At 32.9% G+C, this 25113-nt stretch overlaps 1 long non-coding RNA gene across 16 annotated transcripts in view; it reads left to right on the plus strand.

Annotated features, from left to right (window-relative positions):
* LOC145664340 (uncharacterized) overlaps positions 1 to 25113 on the plus strand; it is a 513034-nt gene that overhangs the window by 356904 nt on the left and 131017 nt on the right. For 15 of the 16 annotated variants that reach the window (XR_014127400.1, XR_014127403.1, XR_014127396.1 and 12 more), the window contains one exon: positions 18920 to 18983. The exons of the other annotated variant lie outside the window; for it this stretch is intronic. This is a non-coding gene — a long non-coding RNA (uncharacterized LOC145664340). The remainder of the gene's footprint in view (positions 1 to 18919; positions 18984 to 25113) is intronic. 16 annotated transcript variants of the gene reach the window in all.

Raw genomic sequence — 25113 nt, forward strand, 5'->3', positions numbered from 1 at the left:
ATATTCTCGAAAACTGCGTATGTAGACTTAAATTCACTCATATAATTAGTTTCAGCTTAATGAAATATATCGATCGGTATATTCTTTATCTTTCGAGACTTTTCTGTTTCGTAAAATATCCAGTATTAATTATGTGATGGTTTCATGAATACAAGATTTTTCTTTGCTTACCAAACAACAAGGAGTCTTCAGCTCTATTTCATCATTACTTAGAAAGTACTTTTGCTTCATATAAGCCCGCTTCAATATTATTTTATCATTTAAAGTTTTAAACCTATTTCTGTTCAATTATTGCCCTATTTTGCAGTTGCTTCTAATACTTTATTGGTTTGAGTACACTATTTATAAGTTTAAGTTATCATATTTGTAATATATGAACACTGCATTTTAAATTACAGTAAGTATTTTTGAACTAATCAAAACGGTGAATATTATGGACATTAAGTATTACAAAATTCTGATTTTACTCTGTAATCTTTTTATCCATTGTTTCCAGTTTTATAAAAAGATACACGAACATTGGTGAAAATCGAATTAATATAACCAAATGTTGTAAGATATTAAAGTAGTATATTTCTAACTCTTAGGAGTATTTGTGTCACTGATAGAGAAAACACAATCTGATCTTTAACAGTTTTTTTTTTTTTTTTTTTTGCATATACACTAAATAAATATAGCTATAAAGGATCTATAACACCAGAACTATCAGTTATTATTGGCTACAAATGACGGTCTTTCTAGCACATGAAACTCCGTTTTTTGGCGATTCTCTCTAAAACTACGGTACGCATCAGGATTTATCCTTAAGAATGTCATTTTGTTTAAGCGTGATATGATATATCAACTGATCTTTGGACATATTTTAGTGAAATAGAAATTAAATTTTAAGAGGAAATCATAATTTTGGATTAAGTCTCATTCATTTTATCACACACACTATCGTCTTGTTTGTGTCATAGTGGAGAGTTTCATGAGGGTGTTCTTCAGCATCAATTTCACCTTAATAGCTAGTGTGATTTTCGATCAGCATCAATTCTTAGGTTCGCAAAATAATTTGTTTTTCTCAATTTTCTCAAAAGTACACTTTTTTTTTTTAACAGTAACACGTAAGTTATCATCTTGTTATTCTCAGTGATATTTACCAATTAGTATATGTTTGATCTTTAGACAAAATTCTTTTTGTTAAACCGTAATATTATTGTAGATTCTTTCTAACGAACAAAATCACCTGAGTCGTTTCTCAGAAAATGCTTCTAAGACAACTTATCACAAGAGTTCACTATGTTTGTTTGTTTTCCTAAACAAATGACTTATAGCGTAGGATGAAACAAGCAAAATGGTTAGAGCCATCTTTGAGACAATTGCAATTTTTTTATTTTTGGATCAAAAGATTCAGTATATTTCAGGCAAAAATTTTCTTGTACGCCTTATATCTGGAAAACTACATATAGTGTAGCCAAAACCAAACTATCACTTAACTCAGTATGATGTGCTTATTCCGTAGAAAATATGAAAACTCGATTTAGGGGCCGTTCAAAAATGTTGTGATCCAAAAAATTAATGATTGTCCAAGATCGCAATCTCTTGATGCGATCATTCCTAAAATTAGCTATCTCTTTTTGGATCATTCCTAAAATGCTTGGCCAAGATCGCAATATTTTGATCCATTTTTCTTTTTTTGATCATTCCTAATATTCTTGTTATCTTTCAGCAAACTAGCTTTATTATTAGGATAAGGGAAAAATTCGTAAACTCCGCTTGTGAATCTTATAAAGACCTAAAGTTTAAAACTTGGTGCGGATACGTTGAAGGGTGTGGTCTGCAGGTGAGTAAACGTGTACCCTACACTTCAGGGAGAACGACCGGATAGACATTTCAAAGTAACTATTTCGACATGTAATGGCCATAAAATGTGTAAATCCATTGAAATTTCCAATTCGGTTGCTTTTTCACTATCAACATACTTTCTTCTATCGTCGCTCGAAAATTGAAAAATGCTAGAAAAGGTGAAGAAATCAGAAACACTAAGCAGTAACATGGAAATGAATTGTCCCATATTTTAATGGTTGTGGATAATGTTGTTCACGAAACGAAACGAGGCAGAATTTTCGTAAAGAGATACAAGACAAGACATTTCTTCCAATAAAAACAGAGACTCTTTCTGAGATGAAAAGATGTCTTTCTATAGAACTAGTTACATTTCTCGAAATACATCAGTTTCTCGACATCGTTTCGATACAACCCCCTCAACTCGTATCTCGTTTTAGAGAACTCTAGTTATAGAGAAGAGTTCGGAAGACTATCATATATTAATTGATTAACAATGGTTGTTGGTTTGATTATTTTAATAGCAGAACTATGCAATTTCTCTACAAATAAAAATTGTTTATAAGTATAGCGAAATCAATTTAGTACACTGAGAACAAACCGTTATACGAATATCGTTATATTGTACAAATATGCGGAATCCTTATGTTTACTGCAGAAATCAGTATGGAGCATACGTTACCCATATGCAACATACACACCGCCCTTAGATGTTACATCATGCCGTTGCAGGATATCTCACCATCCAACAGTCTTCCGTATATTACATATGTATATGTATGTTACATCCGTCTATCTGTATGTGAGATCCTGACCGCCTATATACAGTTCTTTCGTACGTACGGAAGGAATGTTTATTCGAAACACCTATACGGAAAGTACGTATAAAATATAATTTTCAGTTATACGTTTGTTGTACGTTAAGTCCAAAAACTAAAGGATTTACACATGTAACCTACGTTTCAACGTACGCCACATCCTTTTTTTCTCAGTATATTAGTCAAGCATTAAACAAATTACCGTAAATTTATGTAAAGTATTTAGAAATATTCGTTTTCTGCCCATTAATTAATAATTTATGGTTTAAATTATATACTTACTTGGACAAAATGAAGAAAGGATTTAAAATAAATTTTGAGTAGGTGTTCATATTAGAAACAGAAGAGATGTACCCTTGACTTTGAGTTGTGGTATTACTAGAGCCAGAAATATGGCTTTTCTAAAGCTAGTTCTATAATATTGTTAACGCTTCACGAAAAGAAAAAAAAATATCCAAACATGAGACACATACTAAAGGACAGATCTCATGGAAAGGAATAAAATAACATAGATGATTGTAAAAAAAACTCTTGCATAGTTTTCGAAGAAATTAAGGAAAACAAATTTGTTTGCAAACATAAAAATTGATGCTGTACGAGAAACATGCTATCTATTAAGGCTAAAAATAGACGCTATATGAGAAACATGCTACCTATTAAGGCTAAACTCTGATGCTATATGAGAAACATGCTACCTATTAAGGCTAAAATTGATGCTATATGAGAAACAGGCTACCTATTAAGGCTAAACTCTGATGCTATATGAGAAACATGCTACCTATTAAGGCTAAAATTGATGCTATATGAGAAACAGGCTACCTATTAAGGCTAAAAGTTGATGCTATATGAGAAACACGCTACCTATTAAGGCTAAAAGTTGATGCTATATGAGAAATACGCTACCTATTAAGGCTAAAAGTTGATGCTATATGAGAAACATGCTACTTATTAAGGCTAAATTCTAATGCTATATGAGAAACATGCTACCTATTAAGGCTAAAAATTCATGCTATATGAGAAACACGCTACCTATTAAGGATAAAAATTCATGCTATATGAGAAACACGCTACCTATTAAAGCTAAAAGTTGATGCTATATGAGAAACATGCTACCTATTAAGACTAAACTTTGAGGCTATATAAGAAACACGTTACCTATTAAGGTAAAACTGATGCTGACGTAAAACCTCATCAATTGCTTCGTTATGATACTGATAAAATGACGGCGCACTGTGTGGTTAATAAGATATAACATAAAATTATGATTTAACTTTAACCTTGAAGTTCTGTTTAATTAAAATTATGTCCAATGTTAACATATGCAAAAGTGGATAGGCTACATTAGGCTGAACAAAGTGACATGTCTGAGGTTACATTCCTATGCACAATCTTCGAGAAAATCGAGAAAAAGCTAGATTTTATAGCGTTGAAAAGAATGTTGTTCTTTCCCAATGTTAACTGGGAGTTTTTACTGTGTTGTGCTGGAATATTTTTTATTTACTTATATACATTGTAGGGTATATGTAAACAAAATAGATTGTTAACTAACACATTTTATCTCTTGTTTATCTTCTCATAAATCGGCGTACATGCTGCTAACAATGACTCAGATGTTCCTAACAGTAACCCACATAAATCTACATAAATAAAAACGGAAGTGGCTATGTTTGTGACTTAATATCTCTTGAACCACCTTAACGATCTCTATCAAATTTTCAAGATAGATGAGGTTTGGGCCTGAGATGCGTTTTATCATTTCACTTTGACAGTGCAACTTAGGGGAAGGAGAGAGGGACACACACACACACACACACACATATATATATATATATATATATATATGTCACCAAAACTGACCGATGTTAGTGTCGAATCCATAGTTTTCGGAGTCACTGAGATCAACAGTGACATTTCCGATTCCGTTTAAATCGCAATTCAGCCCCGCAACTTGCAGAAGGGGGAAATATTTAAAAATGATCGAAAATGATCCATAGTAGTGTCGAATCTATAGTTTTTAGGATCGCTGACACGAACGGTGACACTTCCGATGACGATTAAATCTAAAATTCACCCCTTTATATCCAAAATTAAACGTATTATCCCTGTGCGAAAAATGAGTATTCTGCTAGCAGTTGTATAAATAGATCCATCGAAAGTTTACTATAGTAGCTCTTTCTATTATTATTTCATAGCATTGCAATCGTTTGTCTCTCTCTTCATTGACAAATAATAGTCGGGCAATGTTACATACGTATATTCATTCAAGTATATTTAAATTTAAAGAAATAATAGGCAATATGTTCTCAAAAAATCATCAAAAGTCAAATAAGAGAGGTTCAATGATCCAACGCTCATCTCTAATACAAACGGTTATACGTCCAATCCCATACTATGTGAACATGTATTAAATAATACGTTCACTATAACAATTTTTATTTCATTATAATTTCATGTGTTTAATATCTGTCGTCTTTTTTAGCCTGTAGACTGGAATCATGAAGACTGTACTTCATAAAGAATTTCAAAATATAATTCCGTTGGACCTCAGAAAAATTCAGTCGCAAAGCAACATGAAATAAGCAACAATCATTACAACGATAATTCTCTTTTCTTGTAATTTTTTCTATTGTAATTTTGGGCAATATTAGATTTCTAAATACGCACAAGCCAGACAATTTTAGTAGTAGAAGAAGAAGACGCAAATAATATAATCATCTTTGAAATAATATTATATATCTTTAATGTATACAATTGAATGTTTTTGTGTAACTAATGGACTTCAAATGTGATACAATACCATTAATACAATCCTATTTTGGACATTTATAGGGAACAGGCCATTTGAATCTATGTTTGGGCCAAACTACACGGCATTTTACAGATGCCGAATGGAATGGAACTAATGGACGACGGGTTGATCGTTGTCGTACTAACAAATAATAAACAAACAAGTGGTTCTGGAAGCCATCTTATAATAATATAAGTTTGAAAACATCGAAGTGTCTCACCTTTAAAGATCCAAATATTGGAATAAAAATAATATTTGTGTAATCTTATGTGTCTCAATTATAATTATAAGAACCAGTGACTTAGTGTATTACGTAAAATGGTAAGTGAAAGCTCGGGAACTTTGTGTAAACGTTTGTTTGTTGTTATATCATCAAGAACTCGTTATTCAATTCCGTAAATTATTAAAGAAACTCGTGCAATACGATGTACCAACTCTACTTTTAATGTAAAGGATTTATTGAGTGCATCTTCATGGTACCGTACAACACTATCATATAAAAGCAAGTAAAATGAGTTTCCACTATCGAAGAGCTCAACATTAATATGCCAACGACTAAAATAGCGTGGGTGACTTCTATTATTCTCATTTAATGCTCAATGATTTGGAAGACGAGTGAAATAATATTTAAATTTAGACTCGTTGGTATACTTTTACAAAGATAATAATATTTAGGGATTAGAAGATCCGTTTCTTTAGTTTCTTTCATACGGTAACTGGAAACCCTCAAAAGCTTCATCTAGTATTAATAGAAAGATTAATAAGTAGTGCTTTCCATTATAACCATTAAACTTTGAAATTCATCACGTTCAATAACGAATAATTTCATAATAAGTGTTCATCTCTCAGATTTTGGTGTGCCGGACATAATTTAATTGAAAAATCTTCAATTTTTCATATTGAAGCAGTCTTTTTAAAAAATCCTTTCTCATAATATTTATGTAGAGCTTTTCTTACCTCCGCAATAATACTATTTTGAAAGAAACAAAAGAAAGAATATACCAATTGACGTTTATTTTCTTTATACTTTTCAAAAGCACAACCAAATTACAATGTTAGAAAATAGTAAAGAAAAAATAGTCAAGTTCCAACTCTTATGTAAATTCGAAGATCGAAAAAAATCAAGTTAATTCCACATATCGTTTTGAAACGAATTTCCATAGCACAGTATCTAGGTGGTAATACGTGATAACGTGAAAATAAGCTTTTATTTACGTAATTGAGAATAATGAGACGCTCTCCAGAGACAAATGTGGTAATGTTCGCAAACATTTGCTGATCAAACGCTTTAGTATTCTAAATTTAAAATAAGTCGGTCAAGATTAAAAGCGAAATCATTAATTTGATTGGTCAAATTTGATAAGTATTTTATTCTCGATATACATACATATATATATATATATATATATATATATATATATATATATATATATATATATATATATTTAAGAATCAGGAAAATTAAAACTGTAGTCCATTGTTGATCATATGTCTTCCTACTTGAGTTCAAGTTAAGAAATTGAGACACTTTAACCATTTTTCCCTCTCATGTTTGGATAAATTAAAGTTCTTCAACAGACCGGTGGGGATACTTGGTCGAAAAGGCGCAACAGCTTTTTCAGGTCAGCTACCCTGAGTGAGGATTTTCCTGGGATTTCCTCATTTACACCACGCAAATGCCGGGATGGTCCCAGGCCGCCTTGTTCTTTCTCGATTTTTTTCTTTCTCTCCAATTCCCCGAGCAGTGTGATTGCTTAGGGACGTCATCCCTCATATGTGTGACGGGCTAACATGACCATAGATGTATCGGATGTTTTAAAACTGATAGGAAAGAAGAGAACGCTTCTAGCCACCATCCTTCGCAGAAAAGGTAATTGGATTGGACGCATCTTGTGAAGAAATTGTCTTCTTTGTATCGCCATAGAAGGAAAGATGGAAGGAAAGCGACGAATAGGAAGAAGATTATTATTATTATTATTATCAATAATTGACAACTTCTCCAACAAAGTATTTCTATTCGATTGTTGTCAATATGTTTCAAATTGAAAACAATATGAAATTAGATTAGTATTATCAAATAGACCTTCAAAAATACTGTACTTATTTCTTTGAAGTAATTCAGGCACAGATAACACAAGATGTTTTAGAATAAATACAATTTTACACGAAAATCTTCTATTTGGAAGATATTGAGCTCATTACTATTCTTCTTGAACTTTAGCCGTCTTAATTGCTAGTCAGAGCTATAGTTATATTTTTGTGTTTACCTTTGCATTAATATTGTTCAAACAGAATAAACAAATACTTAAATTATACTGGCTAGTGATTAGAACAAATTATGTTCTAGAATCTTTCATCTCGTAGTTTTTGAAAATTTTAAAAATTTGATGTTTTATTTTACTATTAGTACGTACATAAAGGAGTATTTGTCTCTAACTAAAAAAAGGGAAAAGAAAGAAAAAACTAACTCTATAACCTACGGAACCCGGAGTTTCAATGTCACGTTCACAAAAGCTATCCACTTAGCCAACTGGATCCAGTTTCTACTTTGGATTCCCATTTCTGTGAGATCCATCTTAATATTGTCCTCCCGTTTGCGCCTAGGTCTTACTAATGGTCGTTTTCCGATTGGTCTTCCAATTAAGACTGAAAACTTTCCTACTTCCTTCCTTTTTGGCTGCATGACCTCCCCCCTGAGCCTCCAAGACTTCATTACTCTAGCAATGTTGGGTAAACCGTATAAATTATGTAGTTCCTGGTTATGAAGTTTCCTCCATTCCTCGTTCTCATTCCTCTTGGGTCCGAATATTCTTCTCAGGATCTTGTTCTCAAATACTTTCAGTCTACGTTCTTTCCTCAGAGTAAGTGACCATGTTTCGCAACCATACAGAACAACAGGCATGATTATCATTTTATATATTTTAAGCTTTAAATTCCTCGACAGAATTCGCGACTACAAGAGATTTCGAACTGAATACTGACACGAATTCCCTCCTTTTAGTCGACATTTACTTTCTTCGTGAATATGATTTTCGTCTATTAATATTGATCCTAGATATTTGAAAGTACCCACTTTATCAAAAGTATTATTTAATATTTTAAAGCATTCATAATTTGCCGTATTACGATCCTGACGCACTTCTATGTATTTACTTTTCTCAGCATGTACTTTTAAACCCATGTGCCTGCAAGCGTTTAATAAGACTTCTGCATTTCATTTTATTGTTCTCTTACCATCCCCTATTAAGTTTACATCATCAGCATACGCCATAACCTGGTGTACACCATTTAACTCTAGGCCCTAGAATAATAATGGCGACAATGCATCTCCTTTTTCCAGGCCATTCTCGACGTGAAAGCTCGTGGACAAAAATTTTCCTACCCGGACTTTACTTTGGGATTCATTTAAACATATCTTAATTAATCTAATTAGCTTTCTCGGAATTCCAAATTATGTAAAAATGTTGTACAATGTTTCTCTCCTAACCGAGTTGATGTACCGGGGTATTGTATTTCCACTTCTTTTCGTGTATTTGTCGAATGGTAAGTATTTGGTCGATAGTTGATAGATTTCTTCTAAATCCACACTGATAATCTTCAATAATTTCATCTGCGTATGGGGTCAATCTTGAAAGGATTTTAAAGGACCTTGACAGAAGAGAAATGCCTCGATAATGGAGTACTTGTCAAGGCAAACAATGGTAGATACAATATGCTAGTTAGTAGCGTAATTTGCTACATCTATAATACAGAAATCTATATATATAAAAGAGAACGCACAAATCCTTTGTGAACTCATCACGCTAATACGGCTGAACCAATTTCTTTCATTTTTGGGGGGTTGTTAGGATTTGGACCCTAGATGGTTTTTATCATATCACTTTAATTTTCAATTACCAGTGTCTTGAGATAATTGACCATTCAAGTGTCCATACGTACAAATCCTTTGTTATTAGTTCATCATAGGTAAAAATAAACGTATTTATATGCAACCCGCATGACCATGTGACTCGGCGGGTTAACATAAATGACAGGCGCTATAATGTTAACATTTACTGAAATTTGAAAGCGAAAAAGTAAAAATTATCTAAGTAACAAAGTTTATTGCGTTCCGGGGTGACCGCAGCGAAGCGGGGTGAACGCTGCTAGTATATAATAATTTGTTGTAGCAAAATAGAAACTCATTAGACTTTCAAAGTATGCTACACTTAAGGGTGTCGGAAATCTTATAGAGCTCTTTTATCCGTCCGTCTGTCGGCAGATATCAGAGGAAAGATGGTAACAGATATCAAGAACCGGTTTTCTTTCAATCGGTTCAGTGTCTAATAATATGTCCCATTTAATTAGTTGACCCACTGATCAGCCCTTCGGAGCTCTGAGAATGCCCCCCGAAGGAGACAAAAATAATACTTCTATACTATAATAATAAATAGCATAGTATCAGCAGTGCCCCCCCCCCCCCCCCGGAACATTTCTTCTGAAAGAACGACTGTTGACAAGTTCTTTTTTAAAAACCAAATCAACGTCCCAAGAATAAGTTTCATATTGTTTGTTAACCCTGAACTCAAACCGAGAATGGTAGAACTTAACAACTACTGGTTTCAACAATTTATTACCATAGAACAAGAACGGTAATAAATAGCGACAAGCGGTTTCTAACAATCGATTGAGCGTCTCAAGAAAGCACACAATCACTACCCACAACACTTGACCAAAAACCAGAAGTGTTTGAAATGCATTTCCCCTCCCTTGGCGAGCACACTATCAGGGAAAAGGGAAGGAAGAAAGGATTGGGGAAGGAAGGAAGCGGCCTGAGCGGCGGGAAGTTAGGTACCATCACGGTATTTGCCTGTTATGAATGAGAAAAACCCAGGAAAATATAATTCAGGGTGGCTGGCCTGAGAAAGCGTTTCTACACTTTTTCGACCGAGTGCCCCCAACGGGAATCGAACCCGGGAAGTTTTGTGTTGACTTTTATCTCTGTTGAAACCGGAAGTAGTGAAGATCTACGATTCTTCGGCTACAACATTAATCGCATACTGGATAAAAGGGAAGTAGATAGTGGCAAGCATTTTTTTCCTGTATTAAGTATCTCAAGAATACGTTTCATCTCTGATTTTATTTCTTTATTGCAACTGGAAGTGAAAGACATCATTTAACACTTCCGGTTTCAATGTTAAGCTCCATAATGCAAGAAACAATAAGAGAAAGCGAGTATGGGATTTTTATATGAATTCAGCGACCGAGAAACAGGTTCTATCTTTGATCTTATTCCTCTATTGTAATCTATAGTTATGGACGTACTGCTTCAACTTTGAGGATTGAATTTCGCATATTTGGAAGTCTCTGCCGTAGTTTCACACTTTGAAAAGAAACTCACTTGTTATTGACAATAAATGACTCACTTTTTAGTGTCACAAAAGGAGAAATTACCCTCAAATATTCTATTTCGTTCAGCTCGATGTAGTGTATTGATTGATATTTTAAATATTTCCTAGTGATATTGATTGATATTTAAATATTTTGTAGTGTAGTTTAGTTACGTAAAAATTTGAGAGTTAATAATAAGGCTACAAGTCATTAAATATAGCATATACTGTCTTCTTGATAGTGTACTAATGCATAGCTTTTTTAAGGTATATTTCGACATTTGTGTCATATCAATAAGTAACATACTTCTTGGACAGTATCTATTATTGTGTTTACAAAAAAAATTCTCGATTTTACTGAAAACTAGGCACGACATACATTTATACATTCACCGACATCATTTCGCTCAACTGGGTGAGATTTATCAATTGCTATTGTATATATAATCCTTCCAAAATCGTAAGTGTGAAAAACATAGCTAAGCTCTTGTACATTTATCTGTTCATTGAGGCAAAAAAAAAAAAAAAAATAGAAATCTGAAATGATGCCAAGTTCTATTGAAATTCGGAAATCGGAATATGAAATTTGCAATTTGAGTGCTGAGAAGAACATTCCAGGCAAAAGCTTCTTGACGCCGTAATGTGCCAAGTTCAGATTTTCATAGAATTTGGCATCGTTTGAGAATACTTATGCAAATGCGTTCAGCTCTGGTAATCTGAAACAATGTCAAATTTTATTGAAATCAAAAAATGGGAAAATTAAATCTGCAGCTTCAGTGCTGAAAACCAGTTCTGTACAGTATCGCCTCGAGAGATTTTTGCCTGGCAAGTTCTTCTAAACACTCAAATTGCAAATTTCATATTTTGATTTTGGAATTTCAACCGAACTTGGCATCTTTTCAGATTTCTGTTCTTTCTCTGGTTCAATAAAGTGATAAATACACGAGAAATTCGCTCTATTTTTGAAATTTATATTTTTGGTGGAATATCGCTACTTCTTGAAAAACATTTACAATGAATAACTGAGTATCTAAAGCAGCAGATAGACCATTAGTTAGCGTTAAATAGTGATATTGAATTTTCACTTTTCCCTGCCAAGTTTCAGATCTTCTCATTTATAGGAAGAACCTTATAAGAATTTACTGGGTTTCACTGACAGCAACTCAACGACCCAATATGCAAATTTAATGTACCTGCGCCCGCATTATTCTCCATCAACTAGTAAATTTGACTTTTTTCAAAGTTTTATCTTTACCAATGTGCAATTTCAGATTCTTTCCTTAATGGAAATATCCTATTGTATGTGTTCGAATTAATGTTTCTTAGTGACTCATATATGAAAGTTTTCATTCTTATAGGAAGGATGCTAAAGTTTCACAAGTTAATGTTAATATGCGATCATGCCCTTGCCCATTAGGAGATCTTAGATTTTTTTAGCTTCACTTACAGTCTATATCTTTCATTTGTGTTAAGTTTCAAGCATACATGTTTGTAAAATGTACCCTATAGGTTTTGAATCGATGTAACAATAAGTAACTTTTCACTTTTGTTCATAAACTTCCTCCATGAAGAAGGAACTTTTGAGTTTTCGGAATTTCTCATTTATTTGTACCACAAAACTTACATTTGTGCAAATTTAAAGTTTCCATGTCTACAGTACTAGATTTTTGATCGTTGTCTTAAGTAATGTGTAATATGTAGATTTTGCCTTTGCCCCTAAGTTTCCTCGGTGGTTTGAAAATTTCAATTTTTTTGATTATCCCCCTTTTATTTCTATTACAAGCCGTACACTTGTGACATAATTTCAAGTTTTATGTCAAGAGGAAATAGGTTTCGAATCATTGTCGTAAGTGACGTGGCAAAATATAATTTCGTCTTTTCCGCCCTAATTATCCTTGGAGGGCGAAATTTTCAGTTTTCGGATTTGTTTTCATTTTTGTGTCACAAATCCTACATTTGTGACAAATTTAATGTTTCCATGTATTTGAGAAGTACTCTATAAGTTTCGAATTGTTGCCATAAGTGACGTAACGATACATAAGATTTTGTATATCTCTCCCAATTTTCTTTCTTAGAGGGGCAAATTTCAGTTTCCATGTGTCCAGGAGAGGCCTTATAGATTTTGAATCAAGGAGTATAATTGTAATGTAATTTTGCACTTATCCACTAGTTTTTCTTTTTGGAGGGGAAAGTATCATGTTTTCGGATTTTTCTTTTTATTTGTATCATAAATTCTACATTCTTGTCAAATTTAAAGTTCCATGTCCGCAGTCCTCTAAATGTTTTGAATCAAGGAATGTAACTTAATTTAATTTTCCCCATTGCAACTTGCAATTTCTTGGAAGGAAAAATTTCCTGTTTTCGGATTTTTCCTTTTATCCCTATCACCAATCCTATGTTTGTGCCATGTATCACGTTTCCACATTGGCGTCTAATTTTCGTCCTTGAAGGGAGAAATTTCCATTTGTTTCAGATGTTTCCCTTCATTTGTGCCCGAATTTCAAGTTACCTGTCTACATGTAATTATCTATACGTTTTGATGAATCGGACAGCGCCAAACTTTTGATATACAACATTGAAATTTTATATAAGATATGGCCTCATGCAGGTTAGTGACGCATCAAATATTAGAGTAAGCTTAATGTGGATGTTCGAAAAATCTCTGCTTTGCTTCGTGTAAATATAAACACAGCATACTCTAGGCAGAGAACTTGGCCTTACACAATGCCGTGTGCCTTGATCTTCGTGCATTTTATTTGTGTTGTATGCTAGTAATATTGTGGAATATACGCTTAAATAGAAAGTATCATCATTTGATGAACATAGTCTATAGTGTCTACAGCCTCGCTGCTGAAAGGGACGCTGTGTCTATATATGACACATGATAATAGAAAAATTAGTTTTCACAAACATTCCCATGCAACCATTTCAAGAATTTTTTGATGATGTATAATAGCCCGTACATAAGAAAGTTTGAGATAACTCTTCTTTGACAGCTATATACTCGATAAAATGTATACCTAACAAATGAGTGATCCATTTTGATCTCCGCTAAGGGCAGTTTGCTTTTTTCGTTCTATTTGCGCTTCAGTGTGACTAAGGACTCGTATAATCTGTGTAAAGTGAGTATTTGAAAAGGCCTGAGGGATAAAGGCCCCTGAAACATAGTGCTTACAACATAATCTTTTGCACACCCTGACATCTAGAAATTGTGGAGTCTCACCTTCACCTTTTGCCTGGCAGAACGGACCAAACCTAGGCACATTTTTTTTTACCTCAAATTAAATTTAATATATTTTAAGATTAATGAATATTTAAAAAATGGAAAATAGGTAACTCTTCAGATTTGTCTAGTAGAAATAATTTATTTTCATTTTGGCGTTGTATTTCAAGGACAGATTAGTATTTTGAGCCATGAGCATTATACTAACCTGCTAGTCTCAACAAAACTGTGGGTAGTCTATGAAGCAAGTAAGATACCCATAATTACTTCAATACGAATACATCGATTTCTGATTGACCGTATCTTACGATCAAATGGATGAATCACTCCATCAACGAACTAACTTTTGATCCTCAATACTTTGACCAAAATTAATGATGATCCATCAAGTAAAGTAGTTCTTGAGAATTTATGTCCTCCAGACAGACTCATGGGCAGACAGAATACATATATATAAAGAAGTTTTCATAAAACAAACGTCTTTAAAATGAAATATACATTTTTGTGTAATTATTGTTAGTCAGTTATACAGCCATTAGAATTGTCTACCTTCTAATTACGTATGCTGCTTATACATAGCACGTCCAGAAAGTAAGTTCCGTTTCAATTTATCTCCGCTGCAGCGCTGCGATCGCAGTTCCGCACATGCGAGGTAGACGCTCTGTATCAAGGAGAAGAAACGTGCGCCATTTGGAGATCGCTGTCAGTCACGTACGCTTTGTTGTGCTTGTTTACAATGTCGGTGTTGATTGAAACTCCCGCCGCTTGTGAAATCAGAGCGGTGATTCGTTTTCTGAATGCGCTGAATGCCTGACCTCGCTCCTAGCGACTTTCATCTGTTCTTACATCTCAAGTCTTTCCTTGGCGATCAACACTTCAACAATGACGACGAGCTGAAAGAAACTGTTTCCAACTGCTTGAAGACACAGGCGGCAAACTTCTATGAAGAAGGTATACAAAACCATGTGCCACGCTATGACAAATGCCTGCAAAATTTCGGCAGTTATGTGGAAAAGTAGTTTAAGAGTTGTAGAATTTTGTGCAATAAATATTTTTTCTGTATCTGTACACAATTTAATTTTATTATCAAACGGAACTTACTTTCTGGACGTGCCTCGTATTATAATCATAATTTTATTATGCTGTATGTTATTCATATCTGCCTACTATAATTTGTATGACATGATTCATAATTGATTCATTTGATATAGCGCTTCATCGGTTCGGACTTAATTCCATTAGATTGGAAAAGAACTAACACATAATTATACTTATGGTGTATAAGGTAAAATACATTCTTAAATATAGGTAAAGTGTCTTTACTCTATGTTGATGCATTTTATCATATTTTCTCGTTTATTTGTTACTAGCTGAAATGCCCGTTCTTCACAAGGAGTGAATATGTTTAGATAAAAAAAAATAATACTTGAACTTTTACACCTTCTTAGGATATGCCCTATAACCAAAGTAACATGATAAAAGCGTGGTGAACGTGTTTATAGAAAACACTTGAACCTTTACACCTTCTTAAGATACGCTCTAGAACAAAGTGACATCATAAAAACTCTCCTGAGGTAGGTACGAACTATTCTCCAAAACTCATTTCAAAATATTCAACCATTTTCCCATGAGGTGATCAAACACCAGACGACATCGATTGTAATGTGTGTAGAAAAGATAGAAAATGCCGCACTTCAAACAGGAATTTTTGCATGTTTACATTATGATCCCCGGCTTCCCCCTTAGAAAATGCATTTTAATAAAATTCACATAATAAAAACCAAGTTCCAAATAAGTGGTAAATTCCGAAATCCATTTCAAACAATTCAGACCTTTTGCAGACGTTTCAGTGCTTCGATCACCTACAAGATCAGTTTCATTTTTGGATCAAAAGATACAATATAGTTCAATCAACAATTTTCTTGTTCGCCTTATATCTGAACAACTACATATAAAGTGTACCCAAACCCAAACTATCACTTAACTCAGTATGATGTCCTTATTCCAAAGAAAATACGAAAACTCGATTTAGGGGCCGTTCAAAAATTTTTGTGGCCCCTGATCCAAATCATAATCTTTTAATGCATTTTTTTTATCATTCCTAAAATTCTTGGCCAAGATCGCAATCTTTTAATTCATTTTTTGGATCATTCCTAAAATTCTTGTTGTATATTACATAACAAGAGGACATGCAGTATGAAGAATATGATGGTTATTGAAATTCAGCAGATAACAGATACTTCAACATATGCAAATTACCGTTCCTGGAATTGAAGTAACAACCCTGGACAGAAGTTAGCATTGCATAATTTGTTTTGGTATTATTTTTACTTACAACCTCTAAAACCATGTAACTTTACATTGTGATCAGCCTGAGAGCCTGTAGTTCAAGTAGTCCAAGATTCAATTCCGAGTTGCGAAACCCAACATAATGTAATTTACATCATCATGAATAGGTTAACTATATAAAGCAAACCTAGAAACTCTCGAAATACCATATTTAAAATTATAAAAGACTTAGTGATAGAAAATTCTTACCCAACGCGCATACCTACTACTAAAATAACTACTAAAGAAGAACAAATACCTGCAGAAAAACAAAATAAACACAAAAGAACACTATATACCTAGGTAACATGTACAAGAAATATCCTAATTGCCACACGAAATATTATTAACGGATTACAGAAGGAAAAAAAAGAAGAAATTATATACTTTAAACAATAGAAATTGTCAACATTGTAACAAACACATAAATATCAACAGAAGAATAATATAAGAGTTTTGTAATAGAATCATGAAAGTGAAATATCAATATAGAAGTTAATTAACAACATTCTATCAAACAGATAACAAGGATGTGCCTACAATAGACTACAAAGTTATATTATTCTATAAAATTGTGCACGAACGGATGACAAATCATATAATATAACAAAACAACTCATATATTATATATAAGAATGTCGAAAATTAATCACAAAATTAACTGAATTCTTCAACACAAATATTAGAAGAGGATATATACCAAACTATTGGAAGACCACATTCACTATATTAATACCTAACCCCCAGGCAACCTAAAACATAATCAAGAAACTTTCGAGTTGTTACACTTACATCTACGTCATCCAAATTAACCGAAAAAAGCACATACTTCACAAATCCTTTATGAACAACAAACAGCTGAACCAAAAAATAAAAAAATAAAAAACAAGCAGGATTCAGACCAGGATTCAACATGGTTTATTAAACAATTAGGATTCACGAATTTCACAAGAACCTACCCGAGAAAGGAAGAGCTTGGAGAACTATTATTTTGTTTATTTAATAGTGCATTCTACACTGTTTGGAACAATGACTTATTATACAAATTCATCGCTATGGGCCTGCCTACCACCATCATTCGATGGATTTTCTTCTTAACTAATAGAGAAACAAAAATCAAAACACAACACAAGCCATCTATTTCAATCTCATAAATAGAGGTACTTCCCAGGGATCTAGAATAGTATCACTATTGAACATAATATATATTAACGATACGGCAACTATAACCAACTAAATAAGACTATACACGAATAATACAGTATATTCGATCATTTTAAATAGCAATAACCACATACTCAATAGATTGGGAAAACAAGTAAAAATATTTTTTTAAGTGGTGTAATGACTGAAATTTTAAAATAAATTATACGAAACCACAGTTATTACTAATCTATTCTAATATTGAAAGAACTAATTAAAAATCTACTAAAACCAATTCAAATAAATCAAATTTACATATATTATATTCACCCAAATAACACTGCTACATATTTAGGAACTATACTTAGAGTTAGTTTTAAAAAAAAATATGTTAAACAAATCAAAAAGGAAGAATATCCCATAATACAAACACTGAAACAAATCATAACGAGTTCACTCACCACGAAAGGAATAATTGATAACTTCTAAAAGACAGCTATGAAAGCTAACTTAACCTATGGATCCCTATTATTCCATTCTGAAACATATTACTGAGAGCTTGTGTTTAAAACCACAAGTGAATGAACACTAACAACAATACAAGAATTACGTCAACACTACAACTTGAGCAGCTTATAAGAATATAAGAAAATTTAACACCAAGGAAGATTGACTCATAATGCTAGAAAGATCACATCAACACAGAGGGTATACAAGAAAAGAAAACAGATACATCATAGGCACACTAATGAACTTAGATAATTCCTTAGAAAACACTAACCAATCACTTGTGAAAGTACTTTATTGGATTTGGATTTCGTGTATCGGGACGATGGATACAGCACTGAAAAGGAACACAAAAGCAAATAGATGACGGAACGCTGAATCATGAGATTATTCGGAAAAGAACAGAATATAGTCTTTTCATCTGGATTTCCTCATTAATCCACAAGTCCACCACAGTAAAAACTAATCTACGTAGACCTTCTCTTTCATACCCAACCATCTTTCTATCCTCCATTGGACAAAGTAGTCATGGTCGGCTAGACGTCATTTCCACCTTTCAGATGAAACTACTTATATTTATTATATTGTGTTATGAAAGTGTAGAGAAGCTATATTACTTGACTTAAGAAATATTTGGCTAGGTGATAAGGGTATCAAGAATAATGATAATAGGAACTGATGCGCTGACAATATATATATATATATATATATATATATATATATATATATAATTGAATGTGTGATGGGTGGTTTGACAATTCTTCACATACTAAAAAATTATAAAATCAAATATTATGCTAAATGCATGTTTCATATAATTTAAAATTCTCTTGTCAAATAAAATTATAACGAGATTTTGATGTTTCATCAATTACTTAAAACATATTTTCTTACCTACACTGTTTGTTGTTTTCAGAATCGATGAAAGTCAACAGCAAGGACATAGGATTGGAAACATCAACAGATTTGATGTAGATCATGTAAGTGGAAATCATAATACGATAAGAACATTTTTGTCTAGATAAATGTACTTTTCTTAACTATACATTCAGTTTTTTTATTTAACTTCCCGTTTATCTTGGATATTTTTACTTCAAACTTGGTTAATTACGACATACCAGTATTTTATGTATATTATCTTCTATGATGGCTTTTTCTTCTTCTTGGTATCTCATACACTCTGAGCATGTTACAGTTTTAGTTTCTTCTTCAACTATTTCAGTTTTTACACTTTTGAGCTGTATACTTTAATACTGAAATTACGTATTAATGAACGTAGTACGGCACTATTATTACGTATTCTCTTGAGTTCCTATATTTCTTTCAATTGTTTTAAAAAATGATTTAGGTACTCGACCAGCCTTGACTGAATCCCTTCTGATTCGATAAAGCAATGTATTTTATTCCAAATTTTATATAAACAACACTTGTCCTTCTCTTAACACTTTGAATACAAACACGTAAGTGTCTGCGGAATTATGTCTAGGAAGAAATAGCCATTCATGTATAATTTGAGCTGCTCGGGGAATGGTAAACACAACATCTATCCAAAATGAGCTTTTAAACGGAATGGTCGTGAAATGGGTCACAGAACAGTATATAGGTATTAGAAGTTCGGAACTGTACTTGTATATGGTAGGAGGAGCTTGCTTGGTACGTACTATTGCATTCCGTAGCAATGATGAACTTTCTTTTGTAGTAGTTTTCGAAAATTTAAAAAGAAATATATTGCTTACTATTATCTTCCTCCCAGCCGTTCAATGAACAAGTAAGTTTCGCTTTTCATGTAAAACAACAGTAGACTTGCACACTATGAAAATTCAATACTGAAACCGGAAGTAGTAGCTTTATAATTTCCGGTTTTAATATAAAGATAAGATCAGAGATGGAACCTGGTCTTCGTACGCTGAGTCTATTTCAAAGACAGTTTTCCACTATCTCTCACAATTATTACAATATACAAACTAAATTAAAACTAGAAGTTGAACTAGTTTTTACCACTTCCAATTCCAATAGAATAATAAAAACTTAGATGGAACTTCCAGTTCCAATAGAATAATAAAAACTTAGATGGAACTTTCAGTTCTAATAGAATAATAAAAACTTAGATGGAACTTTCAGTTCCAATAGAATACTAAAAACTTAAATGGAACTTCCAGTTCCAATAGAATAATGAAAACTTAGATGGAACTTTCAGTTCTAATAGAATAATAAAAACTTAGATGGAACTTTCAGTTCCAACAGAATACTAAAAACTTAAATGGAACTTCCAGTTCCAATAGAATAATGAAAACTTAGATGGAACTTTCAGTTCCAATAGAATAATAAAAACTTAGATGGAACTTTCAGTTCCAATAGAATAATAAAAACTTAGGGGAACTTTCAGTTCCAATAGAATAATAAAAACTTAGATGGAACTTCCAGTTCCAATAGAATAATGAAAACTTAGATGGAACTTTCAGTTCCAATAGAATAATAAAAACTTAGGGGAACTTTCAGTTCCAATAGAATAATAAAAACTTAAGGGAACTTTCAGTTCCAATAGAATAATAAAAACTTAGATGGAACTTCCAGTTCCAATAGAATAATGAAAACTTAGATGGAACTTTCAGTTCCAATAGAATAATAAAAACTTAGATGGAACTTCCAGTTCCAATAGAATAATGAAAACTTAGATGGAACTTTCAGTTCCAATAGAATACTAAAAACTTAGATGAACTTCCAGTTCCAATAAAATAATGAAAACTTAGATGGAACTTCCAGTTCCAATAGAATAATGAAAACTTAGATGGAACTTTCAGTTCCAATAGAATAATAAAAACTTAGGGGAACTTTCAGTTCCAATAGAATAATAAAAACTTAGGGGAACTTTCAGTTCCAATAGAATAATAAAAACTTAGGGGAACTTTCAGTTCCAATAGAATAATAAAAACTTAGATGGAACTTCCAGTTCCAATAAAATAATGAAAACTTAGATGGAACTTTCAGTTCCAATAGAATAATAAAAACTTAGGGGAACTTTCAGTTCCAATAGAATAATAAAAACTAAGGGGAACTTTCAGTTCCAATAGAATACTAAAAACTTAGATGGAACTTCCAGTTCCAATAGAATAATGAAAACTTAGATGGAACTTTCAGTTCCAATAGAATAATAAAAACTTAGATGGAACTTTCAGTTGCAATAGAATAATAAAAACTTAGGAGAATTTTCAGTTCCAATAGAATAATAAAAACTTAGGGGAACTTTCAGTTCCAATAGAATACTAAAAACTTAGATGGAACTTCCAGTTCCAATAGAATAATGAAAACTTAGATAGAACTCTCGCTATCTTGTACGGTTTCTGGTCTTTGGAAATCAGTATTAAAACCGGAAGTAGTAGTGGATTTTTTATCATTTCCGATTTTAGTAGAGATATTGGTGGCAATTGAAATAAATTTGGGACGTCGAATCGATTGCAGAAAAATGCATCTCGCTATCTATTACCGTTTCTGCTCTATGATAACCAACGTTAAATTCGGAAATGGTCCATTCATGCTACGTCAGTTTGAATAGAGGGTTAAGGTAGGAGATGGAATCTATCCTTAAGACGCTAAATTGATTCCAAAACACCGCTTCTCACTATTTATTACCATGTTTGCTCTGATATGTGACGTTAGACAGATGAACATACTTATTCTACAAAACTTATCATACGTATGCATACTTAGTTCGGAATTTCCGTCAATGAATTTTTTAACGAATGTAGTCGAGCTACTTTCAGAATTTTAGGATTAGGAACCTAAATCCTAAGGTAGAAATTTCGACCTTTGATGTAGCTTCCCACAAATAAGCAAACAACAATTGAAACTAATCACAATACTGATTTTCTCCTGAAACTAAAAATTAATAAAATTCCTTAAGATGTTATGATGTGCATGTAGTGTCCTGTTCAGTAAGGATGATCAAAGTTAGAGGGCTCATCTAAAATCTTAGATTGATTCCAGTCTCAAAATAGATTGTGGTGAACAACATCGTATCCGTGGAATATCTCAGGGTTCCCTCTTTTCTCACATTTGCATTTCACTATTACTTGATAACCATTCACTTGCATTAATCATCACACCCTTTCTTCTAAAGAACACACATGAAACGTAAAATTATGGATTGTAGTTTTTCATATAATTTATAGTAAATCAATTACACACGGAACATTCATCTTTTACGGTCTAACAAGTAAGTTAATTAAATAAAAAAGTCACTCCTTGTAAGTTCACCGAAACCAAGATGAGCTTACATAGTTCAAACTAATTAGTGTCACCGTAAAGAAAAGTCGCTTGCACCTTCAATACGCTTATATATTATATTGTCTTGTTACACCTCGTATATCGAGAATAAAATCAGCTATCGATAAAGAATTCACAGATGGAAAATCAGTAGTCTCGATTTATTCGGACATTTTCAGTATAATGACCTGTCTGTCAATGATGTTGCTAAGGATCTATTTTGAACGACGTAGACTATTTCGAAATGAAATGAAATATGAGTTTTACGTCCCACGCTTATGCAGTGTAGGCTAAAGGAGACAATAATGATGAGAAATGAATGAAAGGGTGGAATGAAGAAAGTGGGGGAAAACCCACGCACACAGTATTTGTCTAGACTATTCCAAGATCGACAAAATATCCTCAGAATATAACATCTTTGCAGTAAGAGTTTGACTATCTAATTCGATGTTTAGAAGGAATGACCTCTGCGATGAATCGCGAACGAATTAGTGATGTATTCATGTATTCTTCCCCAGGAGTTAGGAGGTAGAATATAAGCTTCACAAGTAGGAGGGATATTTTCTCTTAAATGTCCTTACTTCTAAATTATCTAAAGGCATTTGATTTCTCCGAGAGGGAAATTATTCCCTGGATTTTACACTGACTTATTCTCGAAAATGGAAGAGCTCCAGTTTATGTTTAAAGGACTCGTCGCCCTTAACCCCATTATTTCACATTGTTTCAGAATACTCATAGATCAAATAATATAACAATTTTTCTGCATAATATTCTAAAAAATTAAATCTTTAAGTTTTACGTTCTACGGTTATGCCGGTTAGGCTAAAGGAGACGGTGATGATGAGAAATGAATGCCAATGGTGGGATGAAGAAAGTGGGATGAAACGGGAGAACCCGAGAAAAAACATGAGCACGGTGTTTGTCCACCAGAAAGTCCACACGGCCCGAGCTTGGATCGAACCAGGACCCCAGGCACCGGAGGTGAGCGCTCTACCACTGAGCCACCTCACCCCCTGCGTAATATGCTAGTGAGCACAAATACTATTCAGTAAATATTTTTTAGATGAACTACTTTATTGATGAGTTCATTATCTAAAGATCTGCCGTAATATTTATTTGAAGATTTATTCTTTGACAACACAAACTATTACAATAATAAATTTATTTTTAAATACTGTAATTATGAAAATAGATTTTATTATTGTTCTTTAATTTACTCAATATTAAAAATATGAAATGTGAATTTCAGAATTAATGACTAGCCATTTGTAAAGGCATATATAATTTGTAGCGGATTGGTAGTTTGGGGATCTCACTCGTTGGGGAAAACTTTTAAGTATCAATCAAACAAAGTAAACATATTCCTTTTTGCGATACTTTAAATAAAAATGAAGTCCACTGATTTAATTAAAATTATTTTGAGTAGTTGTACTATTAGGACTATGTAATCCAAAAATTACGAGAATGCTATCTTATAATCTTAAGGCTTCCAAAGACAAACTGTTCAACGAGATGTCATAGTTATATATTCCGCACGAACAAGAAACATTCACCTTGATAGAAGTATGAAGAACAGCATACATGAAACGTTTTCGTCACAATGATATTTATGAGGCTAATTTAAAATATTCTCTGTTTATTCGGGACGATCAGTGTAATGAGTGGAATCGAAATTACTGAGTAATCGTAACCATTAAACTTACGAATATTGCACTTCAACGTTTGACTGGTTATTAATTCTAAGTTCAATTAGAACGTCAATGTCTATACTATAAAAATGTGCGTACTGATAAAAGTTCAGATTTATTATGTTCCCGACTAACTGATTAGTAGATAGGTTAATCCACGGAGTTAGTTAGTATGCCTAACCTATAATATTAAATTCGGTACTGAAAATTAGAAACAAGCTCATAAATTTTGACCAATCACGAAATTTCTAGTTTCCCTATTTTCTCTAGGAGTTGATTCGTAAGCATTTCCAGCTGCAGTAATACTGGTCCATGATTTATTCCCCAAAGTGCCAACACAAGGACTGATAATCCTCGAATATTAGTTTCATATCGGTGTTACGAGATAGCTAATGTTTATTTGAATGGCCTTATGCATCATGGACCAACTCATAAGAGTGGGAAAATTCGGATGGAGAGAGGTTAATCTTAATTTTTCAGAATTTGTCCAAATTGTCAGACACTTCGATCTAAAGTTAAGCAAGGCAAGTCTAAACCAAAAGTGAACACTCTTCACATATGAGCGGCTCGGTAATCGCCACTTTCGTTGAAATTGAGTTATTACGGGGATTGAGTTGAGCTCAAACCACAGAATAGTATGTAGATAATTTAATTTCGAAAATCTACCTGGTAGTTGGGAAGTTTGTTTGGCATGTATCATTACATTAATTGCATGGGAATGTTGAACCTTCCTTTCCAGTTAACTTCAAGGTTAGAAAATGTGACATAGCATTACGTTTCTCCGAGCCGCTCATTTTTGCAGAAAGGATCTAAGCAATATGACTTTTCTGAACAACCAAATCTATTTACTTTAAGGTAAAAAAAAAAAAAAAAAACGATGAAAATTGACGGAATAGACGACGTTGAAACTCACTTTGTGACCTTCAGAAAACTCTCCCTCTTTCACGAAGCCTTGTCTTTTACCTGCAAGACTACAATAAACAGTTGCAGATCTGTAACTGGTATTCACAGAAGGAAGTTAATGAAAGAATGCTGCTATGTTTTAGGATAAAAAGAATTGCTAGAAATGCTTTGTCAAGAAAAGGAATAAATTTCTTGAGAATTCCTGCTAGCAATACTTCTTATCCTAATACATAGCAGCATTGTGATAAAAGAATTG

The sequence above is a fragment of the Thermobia domestica genome, chromosome 11 (genome assembly GCF_964235325.1).
Source record: "Thermobia domestica chromosome 11, izTheDome1.hap1.1, whole genome shotgun sequence".
Taxonomy (NCBI): Eukaryota; Metazoa; Arthropoda; class Insecta; order Zygentoma; family Lepismatidae; genus Thermobia; species Thermobia domestica.